The following is a 15,977-nucleotide window of genomic DNA, read 5'->3' on the forward strand; positions in this document are numbered from 1 at the left end:
AGCAAAAGTATTAATATCTATTTTACAGATAGAGAAACTAAGATTCAAAAATGTTCTCAAGCTCATACATTCTGTAAAGTGTTAGTGCTAGGATTTGAATCCAAGTCCACTGATAACAAGTGTGGTGTTTTTTCAACTATGTTAGGCAATTTCTCTGATATCAAGTCTCTACAATCTTATTTCTCTGACGTTTCCTCCTCACTCCATGCTTTCCCCATATTTCTCAGAGAAATCTTTAGAAGCAGAAAATCAATCAGGATAGGTTTTCAGAATGAATGAGGATACTTTTCATAGGAAATTATTATATTCCTGGTTGAAGGTTTATTAGAGGCTTTAGAGAAAGTCTAATGCAACACACTAATTTCATAAAGTGGTAGCATAATTAATTTATAGGACCATCCCATGGATTGTGCTGCAACTTTCAGTTCCAGTCAACTATGTGGGAAAGTTGGGAGCTGTTAGGCTAAAGAGTTTGCATTTAAAAATGATAGCATGATTCCTTATTGGTTGTGAAGTCTAAAGAATTAAATGACTCAGAGGATCTACAAAGGGAAGAGACTGGTCCCTTTGCTTCATTTTTTTTTCTCACTTGTTATATAAATAAGGGTTTTTTCGAGCTGCTTCTTAAGAGTAGGTAGAAGAAAGGTTGATTGGTTTACTGTTGAATTGGTTTACCTGGATTCCGACTTCCATGAAACCACAGCACAAAGCATAAGACATGATCTACATGTTAAATCTGAACCTAGGTTTCAGCTGCCATTTTTATGATCATTCTTTTATTCTCTCCATAACGAACACATCCAGGGTTTGAGGTGACTAACTCAATTTAATAGGTCCAAAGACATGGATCCCCTTGGGTTGAAGTTGGTGGATAAGAAAGACAGCTTCTGTATTAGAGGGGAAAGCATTAAGAATATTGATTTGATATTGTTAAGGGATGATCAGCAAGCTGATTTCAAAAATACCTGAAGAGACTAACATGAAATGATGCTAAGTGAAATGAATAGAATCAAGAGAATATTGTATACAGCAACAAGATTATGTGATGATCAACTCTGATGGACTTGGCTCTTTTCAACAATGAGATAATTCAGGATAATTCCAATAAATGAGATAAAAGATGATGGAGATAGCCATCTGCATTCAGAGAGAGGACTATGGGGACCGAATGTGGATCACAAAAAGTATTTTCACTTTTTTGTCACTGTTATTTTATTGCTTGTTTTTTTTTCTTTCTCATTTTTTCCCTTTTGATCTGATTTTTCTTGTGCAGCATGATAAATGTAGAAATATGATTAGAAGAATTGTACATGTTTAACATATATTGAATCTGTCTAGGGGAAGAAGGAGGTAGGAAGGGAAGGAGAAAAAATTGGAACACAAGGTTTTGCAAGGCTGGATGTTGAAAATTGTCTTGCATGTATTTTGAAAAATAAAAAGCTACCATATTTTTAAAAAGAAATACATCAAGAAATAAAATAAGACAGTTCAGAATAGTTTGCTATCATGGAAAAATGAAAATAAATGTATAAATTGAGTCATCTCAAAAAGAAAAAAGAATATTGATTCAAACAAGGATAATTTACCATCAAACATATACTTGGGAGTTGTTTAGACAGTTCAGAGAGGAGTTGAAATATAAAATGTCTAATTAGCAATATTGCAAGCTGCTTTACACTCAGATAAGATTTAAGTATTAGTCTCCCAGAAAATTGTTACATTTGTTATAAGTTAAATTATGAATTTATATTACTAATTCATATTGAATTCTGAATATTTTTTTACTTCCCATTTTTTGAGGAACACCCTACATATGAACTACAAAATAAAAGTGTAGCAATGAGTATGCTAAAAGAAAGCCCCGTCTTAGCAGAGTCCAGGGTTCCCATCACTGAAGTCCAAACTGCATACCTACATCCAGATCAGTAGAGCCCTTAAGAGAAAGCACTCAGCAACTGCTCCTCAAGGTTAGATTAGGAAACCAGGATTAAGTGACATGCATAATACATGCATAATACACTGCATAGCCAGCATTAAAATGCAAGTTTTCTGATTCCAAATGTACTGCTCTTTCCACTGTCTAAAATGGCCTTAAAAGCTCTCCATGTAAAAAAAAAATTAATTTAATTCTAAAACTATAAAGGTTTTTTGGTTGTTTTTTTTTTTTTTTTAAGTTCTCTATATAAACATATACTCCTTTGCTTGGCATTTAAAGCCCTTCTCATATTAACTCCGATATATTCTTTCAACCTTATTATACTTATTTCCCCTTCATCCATACTTTGGTCCGACCAAACTGTCCAGACACACATGTGACATACTTCCTATTTAGGTTGCTATTCAGCTATCTGACTCCTCGTTACCTCACTTGGGGTTTTCTTAGCAAAATGGAAAAAGTCGTTTGCCATTTCCTACTCCAGCTCATATTATAGATGAGGAAACTGAGGCAACTAGCTTAAGTGGCTTGCCCAAGGTCACAAACTATCTCTAGGAATAATACTCTTATCTTTAGTGCCTTTAAACAAGATAGTTCCTTCCCCCTCCCAGTTCCTTTCTTGACTCCAAAACCCATACCTACAATGCACTCCCTCCTCACTTCCACTTCCCAGAATTCCTTGTTTCCTTCAAAGTTCAAGTCAAATATCTTCTTCTATATGATATCTTTCCTAATCTTTCTACAGATTAATGTCCACACACACATATATGCAACCCTGCATTTATTTCTGTATATGGTATTCTTATAAAACTTAAGATCCTTCATGACAGGGAGCATTTTATTTTTATGTAATTACTATCTCTGTCACCTAGTACAATGCATTTTGATCAATAGATCCACTGACTCCAGAGATTTCCTATATGAAACATAAAAACTGAGACTCATTGAAGAATGTAACTAGATACCCATTATTCTTCACAACTTAAAGGGTGAAAATGCCTTCAAATATCAATGCTCAGCTGTCCAACTATCACTTCCAACAGGGAATGTTTGAACAAGGACTTTTTCTCCACCTATCCATCCCATCTTTAATAGTAGAAAAAGGTGAAGGTTTCTGGACTACATCTTGTCATTTCACTCAGAGGATTGGATGTCCTCCTGCCTCTATCTACTATCCAGCAATCGCAGCATTTATTGAAGCAGTTTAAACATTATGGCAGAATTTTTTCCCTCCAGGCTTTCTGAAATAATGTTTCTCCACTAATATATTACTATTGTGAGGAATGAAAAGTCTGAGACACATAATTTCTGGGTAATTACCAATAATTTTATTATGGCTAATAGTAAATAAAATGTGGCCAGTGGCTTTCTCTCCCAACCCAAAGTTGCCCCCAGGAGAACATTCAATGTTTAAAAAGCCTTTGGAAAGGGGAGTGTACCTAGGCAAAGACATATTAATCGGGATGTGGTTAAAAAGTCTTCAGCTCTGTCTGCTGAGAAAGTGACTCAATCATGAGACTCAGCAGCTTCTTGCAATCTAGACAAAAGAATCTGTCTTTACCCAGATTTTTCTGGCTGACTTTCCCTTTCATTAGTAAGGTTACCCTAAATTTTAAAGGAAGGTCCCAAGTTTTCTAAGGACAAGATCTCACTGAACTCTGTAAGGTTTCATCCAAAATCAAAAGGCATGTATCCCAAAAATTTGGGAAATTTCATCTATCAGAAATGTTTTTCAGAGGCTGGCTGAATAACCTAAAGGGTTGATTGCTGAATGAGGAAATATAAAGAGAAAAAAACCCTGGATCCCCCAATATTAATTGCTTATTAATAATTATTTCTCTTAATATAAAAAATTAGCATTCACATAGTCTTTTAAGATTTAAAAAGCAAGTCAGGCAGTTGCATTTGATCCTCATGAAAACCCTGTGAGATGAGTAGTATTATCATCTCCATTTTATAGATGAGGTAAATGAGGTTCAAATAAGTTAAGTGACTTGTCTATGGTCATACATCCAATAAGTATCTGAAAGAGGATTTTAATTCAGATCTTGTGGATTCCAAGAGTAACACACTCAACTATACTACCTAGCAACCATCTAAATCCATGATCCCTTAAACATTAAGCTTCTGCTAGATGCCAGGCATTAAGCTAAACCTTGGGGATACAAAAATAGCCAGAGGACAGTCCCTCTTAAGGAGTCTCAAGGAATTTGATTCAAGGAATCAAATGAGGAAGACAATATGTAAACAAATATACAAAGCAAGCTATATAACAGAATGGAGGAAATAATGTAGGGAATGCATTGGATTTAACAAAGTTTGGGGAATGTTTGCTGTAGCAAATGGGATTTTAATTGGGACTTAAAGAAAGCCAGGGAGGTCAGTAGTTGAAGCGGAGAAAAAGAGAATTCCAGATATAAGCACAGCCAGAAAGAATGCCTACAGTGTGGAGATGACTCCCAAAAGCTGATTCCTAACAGTAAATGGACCTCAACCTGAGTTCTTTCTCTAGATTTCTTCCTGGGAGTTTCAAATATACTATTAAGTCAAGTTGCTGCTTAGTGAAAAGTGAGAAAGGTAATCAAAATGAGTTATTTTGCAGGAATTGTAATATATAAAGCTCAAGGATCAATCATAGTGTCCTAAAATGAACACTTGAGCCATCCTTGCTTTCACAAGTGAAGCCAGAATTTTAGAGCAAAAAAGTAATTTACTCAATCCCTTCAGGCCCCTGGAAACCCCTTGGAAAACCCACTTGTGCTCATAGTTCTTTCTATTGAGATATGTCAATGGAAGAATGCAAACTCACCATTTAAAATTGTGCTGGCACAAGTGCAATAGCTGTCATTTAAATGGAATTCTATCTCCTGAGCAAGAAAAAGATGTGTAGCAAAAGATACCTAGAGAAGAATGACTTGCTAGCAGAGTTCACCCTGATGTAGTCTGCCATGAAGATGAAGAGGTACTTTATGTCTCCATCTGAAATTGACACTCTTTCATGGAATTAGGATCAAATAAAGATGTATAATATCTCAGAACTGCTTTGAAGTCTACTCTTCCCCCCCTCCCTGGCTCAATCACAAAACATAAGTCATGACAAGGAAATATTGGTGGGAGCTAGGTAGGTTTGGTGCTGGAAACAACAGAAGGGTGGCTACTACAATGGTTGAAACTCTTGGCTGAAGAGGATGAAAATGTCTTTACCAAAAGAGTCCAAAGTCTGTAAATCCTTTACTAGGTTCATCTTCAGGCATCAAAGGAGACAGGTACAAGGCAGGACTTTGCCACTGAGTACTTTTTTCCTAGAAGTTCCATGGGTGACATGACTTAGGCTTTTGCAAGATTTAAGGATGTTTGCCAATTCTTGGTTTATTCTAAAATGTAGAGCAAGAGTATTTATACTTTTGATTCCATAACTTTTCTATTCATCTTATACCTCTCTACCCCTCCTTTCAATAAATAATAGACTATCATGAACAAGAGACTATTCAGATGTCCACAGCTCTAGCTCCTCTCTGCAGTATAGCCCATTTTGAAGGTCAGAAGAAAGATATGGATGACAAAGAAAAGGTGCAAAAAGCAAAAGAAGTCAGGTTATCCCCATTCAAATGCATACAGCACAATTGCCCACAACTACCACCAAACAGATATCTAGAGTTCCACAACTCTGAGTTCAGCAGTTTGAGGTCTGCTTTCCCAAGAGAATGCTTCCACAATTCCCATCTTGTAAAACATGGGTGTAAGTGATTTACTAGGATTCAAAGGAATTTCTCCTTTTTTTCTTCCTTCTACTAACTCAACAATGCATATTCCATGTCCATATAAATGCAGTGCTGTCTCTCTCTGTGTCTCTGTCTCTGTGTCTCTGTCTGTCTCTCTCTCCCTCTCTTTTTCTCCCCCCTCACTCTTTCTCTCCCCTTCTTTTCCTCTTTCTCTCCCCCTTTCTCTTTCTCTCTCTCTCTCTCTCTCTCTCTCTCTCTCTCTCTCTCTCTCTCTCTCTCTCTCTCTCTCTCTCACACACACACACACACACACACACACACACACACACAAACACACACACACTCCCCAACTTGGCTCCACCTTGGTATAATTAGATCTTTTTCTCAGGTGAGCAGCATCATGCTAGGAAAGCTCAAGATCACTGATGGTCATCTAAACACACTAGATTTATCCTTGCACCTCACCCTTCCACCTCACTCCCAACCCTGTCAGTGCAAACCAGGAATGTTCAGGTTGTGGCCCAAACGGATTTGTTTCCTATCACAATCCCAGCATCATTTTGCTTTTGACTGGATTAATTTCCAATTTCATGGCACAAAACTGGAAATGAAATATGATTTCACCAAATGATCTACTGATGAATAGTCCCTTAAATCACTTTGAACTTGGAACTATCTCATGCAGCCCATCTTGATTCTGTAGAATTCAAGAACATATCCCAAGAATTATGGAAGGGAAAAACCATCCTGTTGTTATCTTTTTTAAAGTAAAGATAGTGTGATTTTTATTTAGATGGGAAATTTCTCACACAGATGAGAGAACAGAAATGTTATTATTTTTGTAAAATTACATAAAGAGTATTTATTAAGCAGTTACTATGTGCTGGGGATATAATAAAAAGCAAAAGGTAATACATGCTTTCTTCAATGAACTAACGTGGAAGACAACATGAAGACAACTCTGTACAAACAAGATATATACACAATAAATTGGAAACAACAGAGAAAAAGACTAGGATTAAAGAGGTTCAGAAAAGGCTTCTTGCAGAAGGTGGGACTTTAAGTGAGATTTAAAGGAAGCCAGGAGGAGGGGATGAGGAGAGGGAGAGTTCCAAATATGAAGGACAGTTCATAAAAATGCTCAGAACAGGGAAATGGAATTATGTGCCAAAAATAGCAGACAGACTTGGTGATGCTGTACTGCAGAATACTACATTGTATTTGTAGAGTGGAGGAAAAATGTAGGGGTAAGAACACTGGAAAAGTAGAAAGGAGCCAGGTTATACAGGATCTTATAAGCTAAACAGAGGATTTTATTTTTGATCCTGGAGGTAATAGAGAAACATGAAGGGTGACAGGGTCAATTTGATAACTGAGTAAAACTTGGACTCAAATGAAGAGGGACTTGTATCAGGGGAACCAACTAACCAGATATTACAACAGTTCAGGCAATAAAAGTTAGAAATGACAGGATTTGGAAACCAATTGGACGTGGGATGTGAGAGAGCAAGGAGTCAGTGATGACACCTATATTCTAAGTCTGAGTGACTGGAAAGTCAGTGGTATCTTCTACAGAAATAGGGAGATTGGAAATAAGAGAATTTAGGGGAAAGGTAATTAATTCAGTTTTGTATATGCTGAGCTTAAGATGTCTATAAGACATGAAGTGTGAGATGTTCAACAGGTAGTTAGAGATGAAAGTTATGAATGTATAAAACAAAAGATAAAGTGCCAAAGGAATATCCTATATGTATTCTTGTTAATACCACTATTAGCATTTGTGTGGAGTATTTCTAATGCAATGGCTCCATTTTAAGAGTGAACTCTTTGACATTGAAGGAGGATAATTGTAAACTAGTTAGAAGAGATGTTAGACTAGACAGATGTATGTGTGAATAAGTTACAATTGAAATGACCAAACAACAGGAAGGGCTGCAGGTGGCTTACATCAGATTGACAGAGCCTAATAACAAAAGCTGAAAGAATGATTATGTTGGAACATTTTAGAGCTAGAAAAGACTTCCAAATTATGTGGTAAAAATTGCCCATTCTTCAAATTAGCAAACCGGAGATTAGATGAGTGAGTTATCCAAGGATATATCTCTAGTAAAAGACAGAATCTAAGAACTGAATTCGTGATTCTTTTCAACACACTAAGCTACCATTCAATATGGTATCTTTAGCAGAATTCAGATCTCTTTACTCCTGATAGACTTGTCTTCCAATTATACCATCTAGGTATACCTCTAGGTCCAATTTCTATTTATACCTTCTTATTTATTTTGTATCTCTTTTTAATCCAATCCACTAAGTATTTATTGTCTACTATATACAAGGCCATTCTTACTGGAATTGGATATTCAGATACAAATAAACTAATAAAAATAATCCCTGTCCTCAAAGGAGTTTAAAATCTACTTCCACAGTATCTATAGAGTTTCTCTAGATTATTGGCACTCAAATCATGTACTTACTGAACTGGTTTACAGTTATTCATCCTTCAATGTCAAAGGATACACTATCAAATAAGTAAGAAGCTGACCTTAAAATAAAGCCATTGCATTAGAAATACCACACAATAATATTTAATAGTGGCATTAACAAGAATACATAAAGATATTCCGTTGGCACTTTATTTTTTGCCTCATATCTTAAACTAGAGGCCTTGAGGATAAGGAAGACCATGTTTTGTATTTCCCTACATTTTGTCTTCCTATATTGTCTTGTGCATAGGAGTCACTCAAATACCTATGGAACAATAATTCTTAATTCAAAATACAGTAATCTGAAAGGGTATCACGAAATTCTCCTTAATTTGCTTTAATTTTTAAAAAATATGTGCCATGCTCTTTTTGTTGTAGCTAGAAACTGGAAGATGAATGGATGTCCATCAGTTGGAGAATGGTTGGGTAAATTGTGGTATATGAAGGTTATGGAATATTATTGCTCGGTAAGAAATGACCAGCAGGAGGAATACAGAGAGGCCTGGAGAGACTTAAATCAACTGATGCTGAGTGAAATGAGCAGAACCAGAAGATCACTATACACTTCAACAACAATACTGTATGAGGATGTATTCTGATGGAAGTGGAAATCTTCAACATAAAGAAGATCCAACTCACTTCCAGTTGATCAATGATGGACAGAGGTAGCTACACCCAGAGAAGAAACACTGGAGGGGGAATGTAAATTGTTAGCACTAATATCTGTCTGCCCAGGTTGCATGTACCTTCGGATTCTAATGTTTATTGTGCAACAAGAAAATGATATTCGCACACATGTATTGTACCTAGACTATATTGTAACACATGTAAAATGTATGGTATTGCCTGTCATCGGGGGGAGGGAATAAAGGGAGGGGGGGTAATTTGGAAAAATGAATACAAGGGATAATATTATAAAATATATATATATATATATAATAAAAAAAAATTAGTCTTCAAAAAAAAAAAAAAATATGTGCCATACAGCTCCTTTTCCCTCTTTTTTAAAGTAGTAAATGGAATAAAGGGTTGAAAAATTAAACAATGATGGGGGCTATTTCAATTTCAAAAAGTTTGCAAGTCAAGGGAAATTGAAGATGTTGCAGAGGAAAAAATTTAGTAATAGACCTATTTTTTTCAACAAGGTCAGCAAGATGACAACCTAAAAAGACTGCCTGGTCCCCTAGCTCTTGCTGGGTGGCCTTGGGCAACCAATTCTACTCCCCCTCCCTCCATTTCCATTTCTCCTTGCCATAAAAAGCTAATGGGCATTCCCTAAAGAACAATGAAGACCAGTATGCTAATGAGAAGTGGGCTGGATCTCCTTAAACTCCCAAAATTCCATGCCTAGAATTCTTGGGGCCATAGTGCTTTTCTGTTTAAGAGGCACAGATACCACCCAATTCCACAATGCTCCCATTGGAATGTCTCCACAGCTAAGAAACCAACATGGGACAAGTTTGGGGCTTTTATTTTTTTTTAACCATCTTTACCTTAAAATTGCCAAGAATATCTAGTCTTGGATCCCATAGGCTCCACATCTGAGCCCTTGAGGCTATTCTCTGGGCTATACAGCTCTCTTATGAGGTTTTTCCACAGCATCTCTCTTGACAACACTGGTGTGTACACACTACTCCCTTGGGTCCCCTATCAGGCTCCAAATAAGCATTGCTAATATGCTGTAAGATTGGGGCTACATTACCAAGCAGAGACTTTCAACCACCTCCCCACAGGTACCTCCCTTTCTACACACACACACACACACACACACACACACACACACACACACACACACATACACACACACACATCTTGGCCCTTGCCTCCCTAACTAGAACATTCCAACTGTGGCTCATCGTACACAGCTTGTCCGTAGCTGAGACCACCACTTTCTCACTGACAGATTTCCTAATCCATTGGCAAATGCAGAGTTCCTCTACAAAAATCCTCCTGTCACCACCTTGGAGCCCAAACAAAAATCTTGACCCATTCAGAGATTTTCAGAATTATTAAAGAAAAAATAATCTTGAAGAGTAGTATTTATTGCTTCTATATCATCAGCCTCAAAACCAAGAATTTCAAGAACATGTGTAATCATATTATTAATAATATTAAGCACTTCAGAAATTATTTCATTTGAATCTCACAACAACCAGGTGTTGTAAGAATGGCCATTATTATTCCCACTTTTTTTTCTCCCTGAGGCTGGGGTTAAGTGACTTGCCCAGGGTCACACAGCTAGGAAGTGTTAAGTGTCTGAGACCAGATTTGAACTCAGGTCCTCCTGAATTCAAGGCTGGTGCTCTATCCACTTCGCCACCTAGCTGCTCCCTATTATCCCCATTTTAAAGATGAGGAAAGTAAGGCTGACAGAGTGACTTGCCCAGGGTCACACAGCTAAGCAAGGATTAAAACTAGAGATGTTCCTGACTCCCAACTTCCTAAATCCAACAATGTTCACTTCCACACTTTGCCTCATTTTCTTACCTATATAGATGAATATTTTTTTAGTCTCATCTTCAACTGGACTCTTTGATGGTGGGAGGTCCATGCTTTATTTTTCCCATTGCTAAATCCTTTCCATGCTTGTCCATAGTCACTACAATAATTCTTAATTCTGAATACAATATTCTGAAAGGGTATCTAAAACTAGATCCATCTTTACTTCCATCCTTATCCTCATTCCTAGAGAGCTGATGTTGCAATGCTCCCTTGGTCACAAATTTCAAATCCAATATGACATACCATTGATCAGCAGAAAGGAACCCACAGGAGGTGCCCATCCAACTTGGTAACCTCACTCAGAAACCACGAGTAGGCACTGCCCCCTGACATATTACTGGGACCCAGTAGTCAAGTTGTTACCCAGAACCAACTTACAAATAAACATATGATAAGCAATGAAGAGAAAGCAACATGCTGATGAGTTTTCCATTTTAAAGGGGGAGGGGAGTATACTCCGTCTTTGTGTTGGAAAGTTTATTTTCAGCCTCAGCAGGCTAAGGTTTTTATTTTTTTTAATATAATAAAAAAAAGAGTTATACGACTTTAATTAAATGCACTTATTAAAAGGGTGAACTATTTGGAGAGGCTGTTTTTTGTGCTGGAGGCACATTTTCCAGCATGCTGCAGAACGTCTACATCCGCCTGCTCTAGGCAATTTTTAATGCACAAATAAATCCGCACCTGACGTGTTGACAGATTATTATGCAGGGTGGCCGCCAACAAAAGTAAACACAGGGGCAAGTTTTAACCTCTTACAGTTGCAGAACTCTCCCCGCTGAGCTCAGCTCAAGTGTAAATGACTGCCAGCAAAGTCCTTTCTTCCATCTACACCTTCTTCCTCAAGACACTTGTCCCTGAGTCTCGAGGGTACCTCCGCTCCCTTTACCACCTCCCAGCTTACTTGGGATTGGGGGGAGCGAAGGAGAGAGAGGGAGAAAAAAAAAAAGAGGAAGGAGGCCCAAATCAAATGAACAATGTACAATGTCCCCCAAGCTCCCTGCCTTCCATCCTGTTTATTCTGCGCCCATAACCACAGAGCTTTTGCAGAACAGAATGGTCAGCGATCGGTTTATTCCTCTAAACCAGGGGCTTGTCTCCAATTCCAGGGCTCAGACTGAGTTCCTGGAAGAACAGCCCAACAGGTAGTGTAGTCCTACCTTACCAGCAGTGTGAGAGTGGAGTTACTAGGAAGAAAGATAAAAATGGGGAAAGAGGTGGGGAGAGGGAGGGGAGGAGAGATAAGACTAGTATTTTGACTTTGGACATTAAAATGTGGTGGTGCAAATATAATGCAAAGTAGTTCCTTCTTGGTTTGCTATTAAAAAACAGTAGACCTCTCTTCTCTTTAAAGGGTAGCTTGATGTAACAGAAGAAACGTTTATGCTTTCTTTCCTACTTTTTTTTTCCAGCCTTTCTTCCTCCCTTTTCTCCTATATTCTTTTCTTTCTTCCTCCTTTTCTTCTTTCCCTTCTTCTCTTCTTCCTTTCCTTCCTCCCTTCTTTTCCATAAACCACAATAATACAAAACACTAAACTTTTCCCTCTGGCTTCAAAGAGTATTAGTTCAACAACATTTTAGTGGAGGTATATGGCCTGTTCCTTAGCTGCTTGCTATGTCCCTTAATCAATGAGTATATGAACCTCATCTCCAAAATTGGCCTTTTCCCACTGGACTCTTGAAATGAAGAAATAGCAAGGGGTTTCTACAATGTGGGATTAATCGTTCAATTGAATTGACTTCTGAAATTAACAGCTAACTGCCTTTTTTAAGCATGGCCAGTTCATAAAACAAAGGAGGAAAGTCCAGATGCCACTGTGGGTCAGCTGAGCGGAGTTCATTTCAAAGACACTAAGCCATTATAGAATGTGTCAGATCTGGAGGGAAAGTTTGTGGTTATATAGTCCAGCTCCCTCACTTTGCAGATCAGGAAATGGGTCCAGTGACTTTCCCAAAATCACATATAATCACTGAACTGGAACTGGGTCCCAGACATCTACTCCAGTTCTGGTCTCTACATTAACAATGCTTCTTATTTGCACGTTCAAGACCACACCCTTGTCAGTGAAAAAGCAGGTCACTACATGTGCAAGGAAGAGTGTTGCACAGTTACTGTCCACACAGAAAACCTTCCATTTGCCAAACTCATTTCTATAGAAAAAAAAGTGAGTCCTTAGAATTTTATAGAGGTTGTAGGTGGTAAATCTAACACCCACAAGTCTTTTTTCTCTCATTTGTGTTCATCCCAGGTCTTTCATATCTTTCTGACTTGAATGTCAATCTTCTAAATACAAGTTTCAAAATTGGACAAGATAAAAATGTTCCTCTTGGCCTCTCCACTGCCTAACAAGATTTTCATCACTTGAGGTCCCTTTGGCCTGGGAAAGTCCAGGAACTTTCAGCTATGCTTCTGACAGCTTCTTCTACCTAACATGAACAACAGCAGACATTAGCAATCTGAGAGAAATGACCTTCTGGCAAAATTGGGCTGTCCCAAGGGGCCAGTGGGAAATATGCCAGGTAGCTGTGGGATAACCTGCCCTGTTTATACTTTCCTCAGGAATGGAAGGGAGGAACAGTAGCCAGAGACCCTGGCACTTCTGATCTATGACCTAGAACAAATATGCCTTATGTTTGCATAGGCACCTTACACTTTTATCTCTGTTGTCATAGCATTTGGTACCCAGAAAAACCCTGCAGGTAGGAAATGACAGGTTACATTATCCTGATTTCACAAATAAGGAAACTGAGGATCTGCCAGATTAAATTAACTCACCAAAGGTCCCAAACAAGTAAATAGCAGACCAGGAGCCCAACCCAAATCTTTTTATGTCTGTTTAAGTTTCTTTCCCCTATCCTATACAAGTTCAGCAACTTGTCACTTAAAATTTACCTATAACTTTCTTGGAGATTTCTATATGTGGATTTATAGGATAGATTCTTGGGATAAACAAGCTCCATGAGCTTATTATCATTCACAATACAAAAATGTACTTCCTTCTATTTACCATAATTTCCCTGAGAATATATCCTACCTACTCCCAAAAGATGATTTCACTCCAACTTTTTCATAGTTAGATTTTGACTCTAGTTATATAAATTGGACATATAAGATAATTCAAATATTAAGATGCATGGGAGATTGGGGAAAACAAGAGACTAAAATAAGGAGGGTCCTGTCTCTAAAAAGAGCTACTTGAAATACACTAGACATATATACATATGTATATATACATATATATTTCATTATTATTATTATTACATATTTCATATATATAAAACCTCAATGTATACTGAATTGGCCCCATACATATATGGAAAGAGAGCATTTCACAAGAGTTTCTTGTGAAAATGGTAAAGGAGGAAAGATCCTATTTCTAGCAAATATGAAAAGAAAAGTGAATTTTGGGCTTCACAGAATGCATGATATTTGCCTTTCTCCATCAATATAAAGGTAATAAAAATACTGATAATAACATTCACAAAGCATTTTATAAATATTGTCATTTGATTCTCACAACAATTCTGTGACATTATAATCATCTTTATAATTACATTATCCTTACATTATATTATATATCATTATATTACATTATCATCACAGAAGAAGAAATTGAAGCAAACAAAGATTAAATAACTTGTTCAGGATCACACAGCTAGTCAATATCTAAAGATGGACTTGGAGGGTCTTTCTGATTCCCAAGTCCAACATTGTATCCATTGGACCACATAGCTGCATTCTAGTCTCCCTTCTAAAAAAAGTATCAAAAAATTATAAGAATGTTACCCTACTTTCCAAATTTAAAGAAAAAAAATGAATAAATGAAAAAGAAAACTAGAACGTAGCTTTCATTGTAAAAACACAAGGATGAAAAGGAATTTAAAGAAGGAAAGAAACTAGCACTTATTATACCGATGTGTTGGGTACTATACTAAGTTTATTACAAATATTCTTTTTCCTAACAGCACCTCTGGGAAGTAGGTGCTATTATTATTCCCATTTTATAGCTAAGGAAATCAAGTCAGATAAAAGTTAAGTGACTTGTTCAAACAGCTAGTAAGTTTCTCAGTTTGCTTTTGAATTCAGCTTTTTTTTTTTTAGCCCAGGCTCAAAAGGTCTATCCACTGTGCCTTCTAGCTGTATTATGTAGAATCCTGACCATCTATGTGGGGAGGCTGGTGAGTGAAAGAAACTGACCCAAGAAAAAGGCAAGAATGAAGACCAATGAATTCTTAAAGCTAAAGCAACAGCTTTTTGCAAAGAAGAAGAAAGAAGATCTTCTGAAAAAGAAAGATAATAGCTATTTTTTTATTTTCCCAATGAAAAATGATATAGATCCATAGATATTATCAGAAGAGAGAGTATCCAGTCAGGGTCAGAGGATAAAACGATAAATAGTGGTCACTGGTACTCTTGTCAAGTTGTACAGAGACAGCTATTTGTCAAACTGACATTAACAATAGAAAGATCTCCTGTCTTCTTGGAGTATATATACAGGATGTTGCAGAAAATCTCCCCACACCTGTTAAACCTGATGGCTATGATCCCTTTCTGGTGATTCACATGAGAATAAGTTATGTGCCAGAGGCATTGCTAGGGCTTTCTTGGGCAAGAAATTGAAAACCATAGGGTCACAGATGGTGTTTTCAAACTTGTAATCATTTGAAAATAAGGGCTTCAGAAGAGAAAAGCAGATTTAAAAAAAAAAAAAAAAGGAAAAGAAAAAAAAAAAGTTTGGGTCTCTCAATCTTAGCCAGGCCTAAATCCAGGAGTTACTCACAGACTTGATTCCACTATCCATGTCCATTTTTTAACTTGATTAGTTCAACCCCTCTTTAGGTAAGCTCTTCTCCTCCTAGTCTAATCATAGTAATAGTGTAAGAATTAGTGAGATTTCCTGATCTGTTTAGTCCACTATAAATTAGATTTACTGAACCCAAGAGATCCATAAACCTCAGTCTCCTTCAAGACTGGAGCTACATCTCAGTATGAAAATTCATTTTGGGAAATGAACAGAACTTACAAAGATGATGTTTGAGAATGTATTTTATATTCCTGAACTAGTATTTAAAAGATAGGAACAATGAGTATTTAATCAGGGATGGAGTGTATCTCACAAGGAGTGACATGATGTAGTAGGATTTAGAAATAGAAAATCACATTGTGAGCTGTGTTCCAGTCAAATGATAGCTATGTGACCAAGGACAAATCATCATCTCTTCAATCCTCAGTTTCCTTATCTGAAAAATGGGATAAGTATTACCAGTTATACTCATAGTGTTGTTATTATTTTTGTTGTTTTTGGTTTTTGTCTTCTCCAATTCTTCATGATC

General features: G+C 37.0%; 1 long non-coding RNA gene across 1 annotated transcript in view; it reads right to left on the minus strand.

Moving 5' to 3' along the window:
• LOC141538812 (uncharacterized) overlaps positions 1-15,977 on the minus strand; it is a 252,185-nt gene that overhangs the window by 100,366 nt on the left and 135,842 nt on the right. The gene's annotated exons all lie outside the window — the stretch shown is intronic.

The sequence above is a fragment of the Sminthopsis crassicaudata genome, chromosome 4 (assembly GCF_048593235.1).
Source record: "Sminthopsis crassicaudata isolate SCR6 chromosome 4, ASM4859323v1, whole genome shotgun sequence".
Classification (NCBI taxonomy): domain Eukaryota; kingdom Metazoa; phylum Chordata; class Mammalia; order Dasyuromorphia; family Dasyuridae; genus Sminthopsis; species Sminthopsis crassicaudata.